The sequence below is a fragment of the Mobula hypostoma genome, chromosome 8 (assembly GCF_963921235.1).
Source record: "Mobula hypostoma chromosome 8, sMobHyp1.1, whole genome shotgun sequence".
Classification (NCBI taxonomy): domain Eukaryota; kingdom Metazoa; phylum Chordata; class Chondrichthyes; order Myliobatiformes; family Myliobatidae; genus Mobula; species Mobula hypostoma.
This window is the reverse complement of record NC_086104.1, coordinates 119,246,471-119,258,170: the sequence shown is the minus strand read 5'-3', so window position 1 is coordinate 119,258,170 and position 11,700 is coordinate 119,246,471.

Sequence of the window (11,700 nt, the reverse complement as noted above, 5' to 3'; positions counted from 1 at the left end):
TACAAAGCCAAATGCGGAGATTTAATGCAAGATGATTAACGTCGTGGATCTGCAGCTCGTGAGCTTTGGACCAAATGAATGAACTGCTGCAATAACTCAGCGGGCCAGACAACATCTGCGGAACGACATGGACAGTTAAATATTCAAGATTATTTATTGTCATTCTTCAGTACACGAGTGTAACGGAAAATTAAATGATTGCTACTCCAGATCTGTTGCAGAATTACAAAAAAAAACACAGTAAGCATAAAGAATAAAATTTAAAAAAAATAAAAAGAATCAGAATAAATATAAATATAAAAGCAATCGTATAAAACACAAGGTAAATGTAACTGTCATCATTAGCAGCAGTAATCACTGGTAGTCGAGTATAATTCTTCTCCTTGTGTTTAATCTGGTCACTTGTGGGTCTTGAGATGACTGAAGAGGACAATCCATGATTCACAAGTCCTATTGCAATGATGGCAGGTGTAGATCATTGAAGTGGTGGTGGATGTAGCTGGTTGGGCCTTTTCCCGTCTCTCCTTACGTTGAAGTCATTGAAGTCATTTATTCTCAGCAGTACGATGCAGATATTCTTAAAGCTATGCAGTTCCATGAATAGACAGTCCTTCTTCAGCTTTTCCTATCCTGTGCTAATTTCTCCCTTCCATTCAGGTTAATGTGGCACTTCCTCAGAGAGGTAGGAGTCTGATGCATGCATGATGTGGCCAACCCATTGCAACTGGTCTTGAGTCACAACTGTGGCTCTGGAGTTAATGTTAACTTCCTACAGGATGCTGGAGTTACTGTGCCTGTTCTTTCAGCTAACTCTCAGAGGTATCATTGATCTTTGAGGGGTTTTAAATCTCTGCTGTATGTTGTCCATGACTGTCCTCGAGGAGAGGAGGACCATAGCTTTTTAGACCAGAAGCTTAGCGCTGGCCTTTTTCTCAGCCTGGCAAAAGCTCCATTTGCACAGCCTATTCTGCGATTTATTTCAAGATCGCTGTTGGCTCTTGAAGAAAGAACAAGATACTGTATAGGAAATGATCAGTGTTCTCAAGAGGGATATTGTCAGTTTGGATGGTTTGACATTTAAGAGCTTGATCTGGAGCAGGTTGGTGCAGGACATGGGCTTTCTTGATGTTTAGATCAAGTCCAAAGTGCTAGTATGCACTGGCAAAAGCATTGATTAGGCACTGCAAATCCTGCTCAGAGTGATCTATGATGGCTTGTCACCTGCATATTGAAGCTCCATGATGGAAGTAGTTGACACTTTGCTCTTTGCCTTGAACTTATTCAAGTTAAAGAGCCTCCCGTCTGTCCTGTATAGAATCTTGACTCCTTGTGGGAGGTCCTGGCCTGTGAGGTGAAGAATGGTTGCAATGAAAACTGCAAAGAGAGTTGGGGCAATGATGCACCCCTGTTTGACCTGGGTCTCAACCTTAAAATGTGCTGTTTCAGAGCCGCTGTTAATGACTAATGCACTCATATCATTGTGTATGAGCCGCAGAACCTTGAGGTTTTTCTCCGATCATCTGATTCTGGACAGGACCTGCCAAAGGGCAGGACGATTTACAGAGACAAATGGTTTTGTAAAGTCTATGAAGGCCATATAACGTGGGAGACTTTGTTCCCAGGCTTTCTTTTGCAATTAACGTGCTGTAAAAATTCTGTCAGATCATCCTCTGGCTGGACGAAAAGGCACACTGAAATTCAGGCAGGAAATCTTCCACCGGGGGAAAGACCATAAGACATAGGAGCAGAATTAGGCCATCTGGCCCATCGAGCCTACTCTGCCATTCAATCAAGGCTGATCCTTTTTTCTATCTCCTCCTGAACCCCCGTTCTCAGCCTTCTCCCCGGAACCTTTGATGCCATGTCCAATCAAGAACCTATCAAGCTCTGCCTTAAATACACCCAATGACCTGGTGTCCATAGCTGCATGTGGCAAAAAATTCCACAAATTCACCACCCTTTGGCTAAAGACATTTCTCTGCATCTCTGTTTTGAAAAGGTGCCCTTCTATCCTGAGGCTGTGCCCTCTTGTCCTAGACTCTCCCACCATGGGAAACATCCTTTCTCCAGCGAGTATAGACTCAGAGTCATCAAACATTCTTCATATCATTACCCTTTCATTCCTGGAATCATCCTTGTGAACATCCTCTGGACACTCTCCAATGCCAGGACATCTTTTCCAAGATGAAGGGCCCAAAACTGTTCACAATACTCAAGGTACTCAAGGCCTCACCAGTGCCTTATAAAGCCTCAGCAACACATCCTTGCTATTGTATTCTAGACCTCTTCAAATGAATGCTAACATGGAATTTGCCTTCCACACCACCAACTCAAACTACAAGTTAACCTTCAGGGTGCTCTGCACAAGGACTCCCAAGTTCCTTTGCATCTCAGACTCCTGGATTTTCTCCCTGTTTGGGAAATATTCTGCACATTTATTTCTACGACCAAAGTGCATGATCATCCATTTTCCAACATTGTGTTTCATTTGACACTTTCTTGCCCATTCTCCTAATCTGTTTAAGTCCTTCTGCATCCTAACTGTTTCCTCAACACTACCTTCCCCTCCACCAAGCTTCATATCATCTGCAAACCTGGAAAGAAAGCCATCTATTCCATCATCTAAATCATTTATATACAGCATAAAAAGAAGTGGTCTCAACACTGACCCCTGCAGAACACCACTTGTCACCGGCAGCCAACCAGAAAAAGATCCTTTTATTCCCACTCACTGTTTCCTACCAATTAGCCAATGCTCTAACCATGTTAGTAACTATCCTGTAATACCATCAGCTCTTAACTTTGTAAGCAGCCTCATGTGCTGCACCTTGTCAAAAGCCTTTGAAAGTCCAAATATACAACATCTACTGCATCCCCTTTATCTGTCCTACTTGTAACCTCCTCAAAGAATTCCAACAGTTCGTCAGGCAGGATTTTCCCTGAAGGAAACCATGCTGACTTTGTACTATCTTGTCCTGTGTCACCAAATGCTGCATCGTCTCAGCCTTCACAATTGACTCTAACATCTTCCCAACCACTGAGGTCAGGCTAACTGGTCTATAATTTCCTTTCTGCTGCCTTCCTCCTTTCTTAAAGAGTGGAGTAACGTTTGCAGCGTGCCAGAGTGCAATGATTTTTGAAAGATCATTTCTAATGCCAACACAATCTCCAATGCTACCTCTTTCAGAACCCTAGGGTGCAGTTCATCTGGTCTGGGTGACTTAAGTACCTTTAGGTCTTTCATCTTTTTGAGCACCTTCTCCCTTGTAACAGTAGCTGTACCCACTTCTCTTCCTCCACACACTACAACATCAGGCATACTGCTAGTGTTGTCCACAGTGAAGACTGACACAAAATACTCATTTAGTTCAGCAGCCATCTCCTTGTTCCTCATTATTATTTCTCCTGCCTCATTTTCCAGCAGTACTATATCCACTTTCATTTCTCTTTTATTCTTAACATACTTGAAAAAACTTTTCCTATCGCTTTGACATTATTTACTAGCTTGCTTTCATATTTCATCTTTTCCCTTCTAATTATTGTTTAGCTGCTCTCCATAGGTTTTTAAAAACTTCCCAATCCTCTATCTTCCCACTAATTTTTGCTCTGTTGTATGGCCTTTTTTTTTGCTTTTACAATAGCTTTTACTCCCTTGTCAGCCACGGTTGTACTGTTTTACCATTTCAGTATTTCTTCATTTTTAGAATACACATGTCCTGCACCTTTCTCATTTTTCCCAGAAATGTACACCATTGCTGCCCTGCTGACATCCCTGCCAGCATCTCCTTCCAATTTACTTTGGCCAACTCCTTGCTCATACAACTGTAATGTCCTTACTCAACCGAAACACTGTTACATCAGACTTTACTTTCTCCCTGTCAAATTTCAAGTTGAAAACAATCATATTGTGATCACTTGTTGCTAAGTTTCTATTACCTGAAGCTCCCCATTCACTTCTGGTTCATTACATAACACCCAATCCAGTATAGCTGATCCCCTTGCAGGCTCAATGACAAACTGCTCTAAAAAGCCATCTCTTAGGCATTCAACAAACTCACAGTCTTGGGATCCATTATTAACCTGATTTTCCCAATCGACCTGCATACTAAAATCTCCCATAACTACCATAACATTGCCTTTTTGACTCGCCTTTTCTGTTTTCTGTTGTAACCTGTGGTCCACCTCCCAGCTGCTGTTGGGAGGTCTGTATATAACTGCCATCAACGTCCTTTTACCCTTGCAGTTTCTTAACTCAACCCAAAGGATTCAACATCTTCCGATCCTATGTCAAATCTTTCTACTGATTTGATGCCGTTCTTTACCAGTAGAGCCACACCACCCCCTCTACCTACCTTCCTGTCTCTCCAATGTGTAACACTCAGCTCCCAACTACAACCATCCTTTAGTGATGGCCACAACATCATACCTGGCAACCTGTAATATTGCAAAAAGATTATCCACCTTATTTCCTATACTACGCGCATTTAGATACAACACCTTGAGTGCCATTTTTGCTATCCTTTCTGACTCTGCAAACCTAATGATTTGATGTTCAGCCAATTGGCTGCAACTAAGTCCCATCACCTGCCTGCCCTTCCTGACAGTCTGACTGCACGCTATCTTTACTTTTTTACCATCCTTCCTATCGTGAGTTCCTTCACATCGGTTCCCACCCCCCTGCCAAGTTAGTTTAAACCCTCCCGACAGCTCTTACAAACTGCCCATGAGCACATTGGTCTCCCTTGTGTTCAGGTGCAACCCATCACTTTTGAGCAGATTGTACCTCTCCCAGAAGAGATCCCAATTATCCAAGAACCTGAAGCCCTACCCCCTGCACCAGCTTCTCAGCCACACATTTATCTGCCAGATCATTCTGTTTCTACCTTACTGGAGCATGGTACAGGCAGCACTTGAGAAATTACTACCCGGGAGGTCCTGCTTCTCAGCTTTCTACCTAGCTCTCTAAATTCTCTTTTCAGGACCTCATTGCTTTTCCTTCCTATGTCATTGGTACCAATATATACCAAGACATCTGGCTACTCCTCCTTCTCCAGAATGTCGTGGATGCGATCTGAGACATCCCTGACCCTAGCACTTGGGCGGCAACATAACATCCGGGTGTCCCGTTCACAGCTACGGAATCTCCTGTCTGTTCCCCTCAGTATCGAGACCCCTATCACACCGCACCCTTCTTTTCTCTCTTTTCCTCCTGCACCACAGACCCATGCTCAGTGCCTGTAACCCAGTTGTTGTGGTATTCTCCCAGGAGGTCATCCCTCACAAAAGTATCCAAAGCGATATACTTGTTTTTGAGGAGAATGGCCACAGGGGTGCTCTGCTCTAACTGCCTATTATCATTTCTCCTGACCAGCTACTCGCCTTCTGCAACTTCTGGGAGACTACTTCCCTGTAACCTTGATTAATTATATCCTTGCTCTCCCCTACAAGCCAAAGGTCATGCAGCTGCTGCTACAGATCCCTAACACGGTCTTCAAGGAGCTGCAACCAGATGAACTTCACGCAGATGTAGTTTCCCAGAAGACTCTGGGTCTCCCATTTCTCCAACATCCGGCACAAGGAGCACACTACAGCCATTTAAATGGTACAACAAGAGAGGGGAAAAAAAACAAAAAGGAAACCTTAACATATGCTTTACACAACGTCGACACCTCCTCCGAGCCAAAGCCTGGTTTGAGCCAAAGCCTGTCGTTCCTACTTTTGCTGCTGGCTTATTCCCGACAATGGCCGTTCCACTTATCCCTTCTGTACTTCTATTTAGTTCATAGAGCTGTGTTGATGCTCGGTGTTGATAGGCCATCAAGAAAGCCAGTCACATAAAATTTGGGGAGATACCTTTCCTGTTGTAGAGAGGAGGGAGCTGCCTCTACAATTTCCACAGTCAGCTTTGTCATCCATTTTGAAGAGTGTGTCAATCAGGCATCCCTGAGTTCAGCCTGAATATTCTCCTGAACAGATCTTGACAAGCACATCATGAATACCATTTAAAATTTCTGTGCCGTCATCAAGATGAGTGACCTTGTTGTTGCTCAATTCCTTGCAAGCCATCTGCACCTCTTTAATACTAGAAGGCTTATCTGTGTTCTCCTTTATGAGTCATTGAGGGAGCTGTTTGATGACTTCAATGTCAACAGTGGTGTTACAATTAAGTAGCTCCTGTAAGTGTACCTTCCATTGAGAATTGATGGCATTTTTGTCCTTTAGCAGCCTTTGTCCATCTTTGGAGTGAATGGGGTTTAGGCCACAATGTTTCAGGCCATACACTGCCTTGGTGACAATAAAGAATCCCCTGATATCACCAGAGTGAGAAAGCTACTGCATTTGTAGGGCCATCTCAGTCCACCACTGATTTTTTATTTTCCTCACTCTGGACGACAACCTTTGCTTTGGAGTGGGCTTCTCTTTGCCTTGCAATTGACATCCTTCTGCTCTTCTATTTCAATTACTATTTAGTAACTGTTGTATACATAGCCTAACTGTATGTACATATATTGATGATAAGTGATGTGTATGTAATAGTGGTTGTGTGATTAATGCAAACAACAGGAATTCTGCAGATGCTGGAAATTCAAGCAACATACATCAAAGTTGCTGGTGAACGCAGCAGGCCAGGCAGCCTCTATAGGAGGAAGCGCAGTCGACGTTTCAGGCCGAGACCCTTCGTCAGGACTAACTGAAGGAAGAGTGAGTAAGGGATTTGAAAGCTGGAGGGGGAGGGGGAGATGCAAAATGATAGGAGAAGACAGGAGGGGGAGGGATGGAGCCGAGAGCTGGACAGGTGATAGGCAGAAGGGGATACGAGAGGATCATGGGACAGGAGGTCCGGGAAGAAAGACGGGGGGGGGGGTGACCCAGAGGATGGGCAAGAGGTATATTCAGAGGGACAGAGGGAGAAAAAGGAGAGTGAGAGAAAGAATGTGTGCATTAAAAAGAGTAACAGATGGGGTACGAGGGGGAGGTGGGGCCTAGCGGAAGTTAGAGAAGTCAATGTTCATGCCATCAGGTTGGAGGCTACCCAGACGGAATATAAGGTGTTGTTCCTCCAACCTGAGTGTGGCTTCATCTTTACAGTAGAGGAGGCCGTGGATAGACATGTCAGAATGGGAATGGGATGTGGAATTAAAATGTGTGGCCACTGGGAGATCCTGCTTTCTCTGGCGGACAGAGCGTAGATGTTCAGCAAAGCGGTCTCCCAGTCTGCGTCGGGTCTCACCAATATATAAAAGGCCACATCGGGAGCACCGGAGACCAACACCTTATATTCCGTCTGGGTAGCCTCCAACCTGATGGCATGAACATTGACTTCTCTAACTTCCGCTAGGCCCCACCTCCCCCTCGTACCCCATCTGTTACTCTTTTTAATGCACACATTCTTTCTCTCACTCTCCTTTTTCTCCCTCTGTCCCTCTGAATATACCTCTTGCCCATCCTCTGGGTCACCCCCCCCCCGTCTTTCTTCCCGGACCTCCTGTCCCATGATCCTCTCGTATCCCCTTCTGCCTATCACCTGTCCAGCTCTCGGCTCCATCCCTCCCCCTCCTGTCTTCTCCTATCATTTTGCATCTCCCCCTCCCCCTCCAGCTTTCAAATCCCTTACTCACTCTTCCTTCAGTTAGTCCTGACGAAGGGTCTCGGCCTGAAACGTCGACTGCGCTTCTTCCTATAGATGCTGCCTGGCCTGCTGCGTTCACCAGCAACTTTGATGTATGTTGTGTGATTAATGGCTGGGGTTTAAGGAAAATAACTTTTCTTATTTCTGGTGGCCCTGGCTTGGTTCATGCATGGCTTCTTCCCTGATGGGAGTGGGACAAAAAGTCCATAGCAGGGCAGGCGGGATTTTTCATGATATTGATGACATTTATTCATGAGTTGATGTTTTGAATTGAAACAATTCATCTGGACTGAATGATAGAGAAGCGGTAGCGAGTGCAAAGTGACTAGGCGAAGGGGTTGAGCAAGAACAGATGATTGGTGGATCCAGGTGAGGAGGGGTGATGAATTGATGGAGGAGCAGACAGTGGGAACAGTGACAGAGTATGGGAGGTGATAGGTGGATTCCGTCACAGAAGGGTGATAGGCAGATGGAGGTTGGAAGATAGGAACAGGGACAGGGGCTGGGGAGGAGGGGGATAGAAGGTGAACTCAGGTGAGGAATGATGGACTGACAGAGAAGGGCAGGGCGGGATCAGTGACAGGGGCTGGGAAATGATTAGGGGATCCAGATGATTAAGGGTGATGGACACATGGAGGAGGAGAGGGAGGGAATGGTGGCAGAGGCTGGGAGATAAAGGTTGGAGGCATAGGATGAATTGGACATAAGAAGAGAGAGAAATGAGCCAGATGGAGCAGAATTACATGCCTGACTTCAGAAAGCCACATGGACAGAACACAGGAGTTATGTGCATGTGTTAACCGAATCTGTGCTTAGTCTCATCACGGTAACCGGAAGACCACAATCTGTGTGGATTGGTGATAACATATCCTCCTCACTGATGATCAACACTGGCGCACTTCAGGGGTGTGTGCTTTGCCCACTGCTCTATTCTCCATATACACATGACTGTGTAGCTAGACATAGCTCAAATGCCATCTATAAATTTGCTGACAAGACAACCATTGTTGATAGAATCTCAGGTGGTGAAGAGAAGGTGTACAGGAGTGAGATATGCCAACTAGTGGAGTGGTGCTGCAGCAACAACCTGGCACTCAACGTCAGTAAGACGAAAGAGCTGATTGTGGACTTCAGGAAAGGTAAGACGAAGGAAAACATACCAATCCTCATAGAGGGATCAGAAGTGTAGAGAGTGAGTAGTTTCAAGTTCCTGGGTGTCAAGATCCCTGAGAATCTAACCTGGTCCCAATATATCGATGTAGTTTTAAAGAGGCAAGACGGTGGCTATACCTTGTTAGGAGCTTGAAGAGATTCCGCATACGCTCAAAAACTTCTATAGTTGTACCGTGGAGAGCATTCTGACAGGCTGCATCACTGATTGGTATGGAGGGGCTACTGCACAGGACCGAAAGAAGCTGCAGAAGGTTGTAAATCTAGTCAGCTCCATCTTGGGTATTAGTCTACAAAGTACCCAGGACATCTTTAGGGAGCAGTGTCTCAGAAAGGCAGCGTCCATTATTAAGGACCTCCAGCACCCAGGGCATGCCCTTTTCTCATTGTTACTATTAGGTAGGAGGTACAGAAGCCTGAAGGCACTCACTCCGCGATTCAAGAACAACTTCTTCACCTCTACCATCCGATTCCTAATGAATATTGAATCTTTGGACACTACCTCACTTTTTTTCTAATATATAGTATTCCCATTTTTGCATGTTTTTTAAATCTATTCAAGAGACACAATTCATTTATTTGTTTGTTTATTATTATCATTATTTTTTCCCTGCTAAATTATGTATTGCTGCTGCTATATTAACAAATTTCACGTCACATGCCTGTGATAATAAACCTGATTTTGATTCTGGTATAAGGACAACATCAAAAGCACTGAATTCAATAGACAATGTTGAAGGAGGCACACATGAATCCCTGCCTGGCCTTACCTCAGCTCTATATGTGCCTACTTCAAATTAATGCTGACCCATTCCACACAATTCTTTACATTAAAACATAGAATGATAATTAGTGATAAACACTTTGGCCCATTAGTTAACTATATTGACTACTTGGATTTTGTTATTTCTAGTAGGACGTAGCACTTAGAATTGTACAGCATAACAACAGGCTATTAGGCCCATTACATCTCTGCTGATCGTGATGCCATTCCAACCTAATTCCATTCGCCTATATGTGGTCTCGGTATCTTTATTCCATGCTGATTCATGGGCCTGTCAAGATCTGCCTTTTGAAGTGTCGGTTAGAATCAAGAACACTTCAGCTTGGGTTCCAATTCATAATTTTTGTGGCCTCTGCCAATGTAATTTAAGCAGTGTTATACAAACAGGAGACACTGGAAACCCTTCACCTGCACTGGGAAAGAGGTAAACAAATTAGCAGTTCAGACAGGATGAGCAAGAAAATGGAAAGGTCAAAGGTAAAATGTCTGGTGAGGTGAGCCTAGGCATGCTGTAGGATGAGCTGCAAAAGAGGGTATCTAGTTGATGGTCAATGGGGAGGCAATAGAGATTAGAGAAAAGCCAGAAGCACTAAGGAATGAGTTGTGATAAAGGGCTTTTGGCTGCCAGTCATTGGGGAGGGATAGACAGTGGGGATTGAGTAGGTTGCGAGAGGTATCATTTGTCCTGCAGATTCTAGAGCTCCCAGGCTGAACAGTCCGGCTAAGATGGCAGCAACATATAATTTATTCAGATGCGGTCATGCACAGAGCTACTTTTGAAAGTGGTAGTTATTATTCCATTCAAGCTCTTCTGCAGTTGCAGAAGAAACAGATGGCAGCCCTCTTATGAAATAAAGAACTGACATGTCAGGCCACTGCCTGTTACCCAGGCCCTTGCTGTGAAGATTATCATCTCTGCAACTTGGTCATGGAGCCAAAACTTCAGATGTGATCATCACCATTCCTTTCCCAGCCATCCTGGTACCTGTTCCTACCTCATCAATCTGATCAACTTACTTATATCTTTATCTGTCTAATTATCTGCATATCAGTATTACTGTGGAGTAAAGTAAACCATAGAGGCATGAGAGAGAAGCTGGACAAAGTTGATTGGAAGGAAACACTAGGAAGGATGATGGTAGAAAAGCAATGGCTGCAGTTTCTGAGAACAATTCAGAAGGCACATGATAGATACATACAAAAAGATGAAGTTTTCTTAAGGCAGGATGACACAATCATGGCTGACAACATAATAGTAAAAGAGAGGGCAAAAATTAGTGGGAAGTTGGAGGATTGGGAAACTTTTCAAAACCATCAGAAGACAACTAAGCAAGCCATAAGGAGGGAAGAGATAAAATATGAAGGTAAGTGAGCCAATAATATCAAAGAGTTTATATAAAGAGTAAAAGAAAGGTGGGGGTAGATATTGGACTGCCGGAGAATAATGCTGGAGATGTAGTAATGGGGACGAGGAAATGGCAAATGAACTGAATAAGCATTTGGCATCTTTCTTGACTGTCACAGACAATGGCAATATGCTGGAAGCTTGAGAGTGTCAGGAGGCAGAAGTGAGTGCAGTTGCTATTACTAGGGAGAAGGTGCTTGGAAAGCTAAAACGTCTGAAGTTAGAAAAATCACCTGTGCGAGTTGAATTCTGTCTTTTTGTGTGTTTTTCCCTAGCCGTCATTCTCTGTTTTTGTATTGCCATGGGCTTTTGTTTGTTTTCATGCCTCATGTGCTTCAGTCCCCACTCCTCTACTCCGGCCCCTGTATTACTAAATACTCCGCATCTCACCTGTTTCTCATTATTACTTCTTTTGCTGCTACTCGCGTCTCATTGTGCTCCACCTATCATCTGCCTCTCTGTTTATTGCTCAGTGTATTTTAGTCCTATGCCAGTGAATTTTCCTCAGCCTTTCCAGCATTCATATCTCTACTGTCCGTCTGAATATCGGCTCTGCATGTTTCCCAATTCTGGTTTTTGGATTTTTCTGGATGTTTTGATTTCTGCCAACTATGTTTGCACCTCAGGGTTTGTTACTCAATTAATATCACTGTGTGCAGAGTACTGGATCTGCAATTGGATCCCTGCTCCAGCACCCTGACACACCTGGAC